Genomic DNA, 6,000 nt, shown 5'->3' with positions numbered 1-6,000 from the left:
AGGATGGGATTATCAGAAGAGTGAGGATAGGGGGGAAAGGGAAACCACATGGTAATTTTCCTGCTAGAAGACCTGAGATCTGCAGTTCAAAAGCAAGTAAATTTTCAGAAAATTAGGGAAACTACTCAGGGAGAAAAGAAAAAACCTTGTCCTTTTTCAAGACCAGCTTGTATAAGCTTGTGTAGCTTGTATTAAAAAGTATACAAATTTGGATTCTGACTCTGTAGAAGGGGCAGCAGTTCTTAGCATATATTTTATTAATTAGTCATCTTCAAATGTTAGGTGGAAACTGCAGAAATTGGCATTGGGACCCCAAACACCTCAGGCCCAATTTCTGGAGAGGGCCTTTGAAGTCTTTAACAGCAGAGACCTAGCTGTAGCAAAGGAAAGAAAACGTGCTCAATTCTTGGCTGTTGCCATGGTCAGGAAAAGACCCAGGGAGTACCCCTCCAGGGCGCCCCGTTGGAGGAAGCCTGGCTACTTGGGCAGTGGGGAAACCTGCTTTCAATGCCACAAGGAGGGTCACTGGTCCAAAGAGTGCCCCTCCAAGATGCCCCCTGAGAGAGAGCCCCAGGAACTGATGCCTGTGGAGCCGTGTCCATGTGACCAGGAGGGACATTGGAGGAAGGGTTGTCCCTCAGGTTGAAAAAGTGGTTGAGCCATCCCCCAGTACCCTGTCCTTCAGTCTTCCCAAGACTCGGAACAACAGGAAAACCTGGGTGCTGACAGCACTCCCACTTTCTCCATCTCTCTCGCCAAGCCCTGGGCAAAAACCAAGGCTGAAGGCAAGGTTACCCACTTTAACATGGCTAAGTTCTCTGCTTTAACCTGTTACTCTGGCCCTACCCGCCCATTAACCCATCAGTTCATGGGCACAGAAGGGGATATTAAGGGATGTCTTTAGACATACCTCCACCCCAGCCCAGTTGAGGGTCTGTTGTTTAAACGCTCCTTCCTTATGATCTCCTCTTGCCCTATCCCCTTGTTGGGAAGAGACCTGATGGTGAAATTGGGGAGTCAGTTTTCTCGAGCTAAACCTCCCGTCTCCCTTTTCCCTCTGTTCATCAGATATCCCCATGTTCGCTTGAAAGTGTGGGAGACAGTCAGGCCAATTGTTTGGGATCTGGGAACTCCTAGGCTAGCTACTTCTGCCACCCTAGCTGCTGTTTGCATCCCAGACCCTAAAGTGTTCCTTCCGGGCAGCCAATTAAGCCTAAGGCCTGAGAAGGACTGCAGCCGTTAATTGCTACACAAAGCACTGACTCACTCCCTGTAGAGTGGGACCCCCAAGCAGGATAAAGCTTTTGAGACGAAACTGATCACCACTCCAACATTAGCTCTACCTAGTCTAGGAAAACCTTTCACTCTGTATGTTGAAAGGAGAGGACAGCCTTTGGGAGTCTTATCCCATTCTTTAGCACCTGACCCCAGGCCAGGTGATGTTTATATTTACTCCAAATAGGCTTTCCATATTCTACATGCCCCTGGAGCAATTTGGAGAGAAAGGGGATATCTGACAGCAAAAAACTCCCCTATCAAACATGCCCTTCTATGTTTTGACCTTACCATAAACATCTTTAATTTTCTCCAGGGAAGTTGTGTTTTATGGCAGGGAAATTGTCTTTTCTTTATACTCCTTTTGTGCCTGTTTGGTCTGTATTTGCCTAACCTCCTTGCCAGGTTTGTCTTTTCCAGAGTGCAAGCTATCAACTTCCAGATGACAACTCAGACTATGTACCCCTTGAACAGGACCCATGAAGGCAGGGACAGCTCTATGCCCCTTCCCAGCAGGAAGTAGTTTCAGAAGCTGAGACCTTCACCCTTTACCCTGAAAGAATTTGGATCTTATTTGTTTGAGGGGGACATGATGGGATTCAGACTCTGGCAACTTCCTTGAACTCCCTTTGAATCTTCCCACTTAATCTGGTCTTTCATACTCAAATCTGTTGCCCTTGGCCTAGCCTGGCCCTCCATTGTCGATTGCCCCACTTGCTTCCCACCCAAACCTTGCATGGTCTGATAGCTCCCAATTGCCTCCAGCTGTTTCCTACCCTAAATCACATCACAGTTTCATCAAGATCTTCCTTATGATGCCTCTCCCAAACTACTAGACCACTTCTAGATCTTTCCCACTAACTTTCTGTATATATGTTCTACCCACCTCCACAAAGGTACTCAGTTTGCCTGGAAAAAAAAATCCTTTTGATTTGGCCCTACTCTTCTATCAAGTTAATGTCCCAAAAATCTTCCCATTTTTTATAACCAAATGCTTAGAAAATGCAGGCTATACTCAGTGCCTCCACTTTCTCCCCTCCTGTTCACTCTTCCATTCTGTTTAATCTAATTTCTGACCTCACTATTCAAATGATATTGCCCTCTTAAAACTTACCAATGATCTCTCAAATATTAAATTCGGGCTTTTCTTAATCCTTACACCTCTTGACCTCACTGCAGTATTGGACATTGACAGCTACTCTTTCCTCCTGAACATTCTTTCCTGTGTGATTTTTAAGTCTGCTCTCTCCTGGTTTTTCTTTTACATATAGCAATGCTCTCTCTGTCATCTATGCCCCATATTCAACATTGGGACATCCCTCAAGACTCTGTCCTTGTCTCTCTTGTCTCCATGTACTCTGTCTCTTCAATTCCTACGAGTTCAACTATAATCTTTATGGAGATAGATCCCAGATTGAACTACAATGAACTTTAGTTCCATGTTATTAAACCAACAACTGGATGTTGGCATCTCAAACTCAACTAGTCCATAATAAGACTCATTATCATACCTTGCTGATAAACCCACTCCTCTGAACTTTCCAATTTGTTGAGGGTGCCACCATTCTAGTAGCCCAGGGTTGTAACATCAGCAACATCCTTGACTCTTCACACTCCTTTCCCACCCTCCCCTATTCCTCCACTTTGCAAGTTGTATACATTTTCCCTCTACAGCTTCTCTTGCTTGTCTCCTTTTTGTCCACATAGCTGATGAGGTTTAGGGGTGCTGGGGACCCCAAAATACCGAGTCTGGGTCGTGCTCGAATGAATTCAACTCAATCCTTCTTAAAGCCAAAGAAAACAAAGTTTATTAAAGATTCACCAAATTGGGTTGGCTCTTAAGGAGCCTAAGCATTTGTAATGCTTGTGTTCACAAGCGGGCCAGATAGAATCTCAGCTAGACAGAATCTGAGCTGGATTGAATCTGAGAGGCGAGATTGAACTAAATACAGAAAAGACTATAGGTGGGATCTTGGGGTGGTCTGATAGTCCAGGGGGATGGGAGGAGGGGTTTAGAGAGGCTCCGGAAGAGAAGTCCAAGGAGGGAATCCAAGGAGGGTCAAAGGCTGAAACAGCTGGAGGCAATCAGGAGATATCAAACAATGGAGGGTTTGGGTGGGAAGCAGGTCGGGCAATCCAGAGATCTTGATAGGGGCAGTATGGGAATGAATACAGATCTTTATGAGAGTGGTCAGCACCCTGGGGAATGGGGTTTTGAAGGGATCAAGGGTGGGGGATGCAACAGACACCTGAGCAGAATGTTAATGAAAAACCCCATGAGCTTCCTAAGACTGCTGGAACAAATGGGAAGATTGGATTTGAGTAAGAAAGGTCAGATTAAGTGGGAAGATTCAAGGGGAGCTCTAGGAGGCTCCCAGAGTCTGAACCCCATCATAGCCACTACCCAAGTTCAGGCTCTCAGCTCTTATCTGTACTATAAATAACTGGACCCCTGGATTAGATTCTCCTTCTATAATCCATTCTCCCCATAGCTAATTAACTAACTAACTAAATATAGATATATATATACACACACATATATTACATATTCTGACCATGCCACTGCCATGTTCAAGTACCCTCAATGGCCCTCTTTTGCTTCTTGGACAGGATTCTTAACTTGAGGTTCATGAACTTATTGTAAAATATTTTGATAACTGTATTTAAGTATCTTTGTAATTTTTTGTATTTTATTTTATACACTTAAAACATTATTCTGAGAAGGGCTCCACCATCAACTCCACCAGACTGACAGTGGGGGCCAGGATTAAAAAAAAATAATTCCTGCTCTAGGATAAAATACCAACTCACCAATTTCACATTTAAAATCCTTCACAATCTAGATCCAGCTACATTTCCAGTCTTGTTTTATGTTACTGTTTAATTCATTTCTCGCTTCAGTCAAATGGGCTTCCTTACTATTCTTAGAACTCGGCATTCTATTTCTTGCCTTTGTTTCTTGAACAGACTGTCAATCTTCTAATGCTTTGCTACCTTGGTCAAGTCATTTAACCTCTTTGGGCACATATTAAATAACTACAGAGTAGATACAGGATAACTGTAAAGTGGAAGACTTTAGCATTCAGGAAAATCAGAAAGGCCTCATGAAGAAATGAATGCTTGAGATGAATCTTGAAGGAGGAAAAGGATTCTAAGAGGTAGACATAATGGACATCATTCCACCATTCTAGGCATGGGGGTAAAGTGGGAAGATGGAGCCAAGGAAAAGGCAGGCAAAAATGGTATCCCAATTATTTGTCAGGATCACCACTCCCCATATTTATTGTTTCCCCCATTAGCTTCTTGAGAGCAAGGACTGTTTGCTCATTCATATTTTATATTTTTATGTGCCTAGCACAGTGGTTGCCCCATCTTAAGTACCTAATAAATGCTTTTCATATGTTTATCCATTCATTTAGAACAAGGGTTCTTAATCTGGCACTGGTTAACTTGTTTTTTTCCTAATATTTTTATAATTATATTCCAATATAATTGTTTTTTATGATTCTTTATATTTTACTTTATGTATATTTAAACATTCTTATAAGAAGAAGTTCTTGGGTTTCACCAGACTGCCAAAGAGTTCTGTGATACAAAAGAAAAAAGGATAAGAACTCATGATCAAGAGATTTGAGAAGTATAGATTGTGAAGCTGTAGAATGGTTGTTTGACTTGTTTGAATATATTTTAATGTCTCTCTGTGCTTTACTTTGAGAGAATGAAAGATTCCTAGATAGGATAGAAGAAATAATATAGGAAGAAAGACAAAAAAGGAAAAAAATCCCAAAAGAGTGGTAAGAAATCAACACCAATTGGAAGAGAAGAATGTAACAGAATGGAGAAAAGGAAGAAGACCGTCTGTACCACTAGACACAATGCAAGAAACTATGCTTACATATGTAATCATGAAGAATTTTCTTTTCTACAAACTAAATTGATGTGATGCTGTGTTTAATTTCATCAAGTTGGGGAAAATTTTTACAAAATTTATATTCCTCAAGTAAAGAACAGCTTTTGAAGGTAAAGTGGTGCCTTCTTTCAGAATTCCCATGGATTTAAAAGGAAGAAAGCATGGGAGATATGCATGGAATTATATCAAACCTTCTACACCATGTGCTTTGATGTCTCTCAAAGCTTTTAGGTTATTTAGAAAACTTAAATCATATCTGGTCTGATCAAACAGCAAAGAATTAAAAGAAAGGTGTCCTTACCCTCATAATTAGGTCATTGAAGAAACTAATAGTCATGTGCTCCGTTCCGCTTGATCCATGGAGTGGTGTCAGGGTCAGATCCACCAAGAATCTTTGACCAAAGGCTGTCTGGTAATATGGACTGAAGTATAATGGGTGCACTGTATAATAGTGCCAGGCCATTTGTTAGTAACATTTCAGTTTATAGGAACTAAAAGCAAAAAATTGGTTGTTTGGACCATGGAAGGTCAATTACACAAAGAACAAACATAAAATATCATACAAATGAGCCTCTGAAGCAGGAAGTATGTCTGGATAAAAGAACAGGCTGTCAATACAGCCATGATAAGATCCTACATGGTCAAAAGAAACACAAACCAAAGAAACTGAGTGCCTAGACAAGTTTGAGCTTGGACAAAAGAGCTTATGCAGAACAGGTCATACTAATCCCTCTCTCCTTGTTTCTCTGAATGAACTTCAGCTTTGGATAGCTCCTAGCTGTTGAAGGCATTTACTACATAAGATCATCTGACCT

This window comes from Notamacropus eugenii, chromosome 1, assembly GCF_028372415.1.
Source record: "Notamacropus eugenii isolate mMacEug1 chromosome 1, mMacEug1.pri_v2, whole genome shotgun sequence".
Taxonomy (NCBI): domain Eukaryota; kingdom Metazoa; phylum Chordata; class Mammalia; order Diprotodontia; family Macropodidae; genus Notamacropus; species Notamacropus eugenii.
This window is presented reverse-complemented; position numbering follows the sequence as displayed.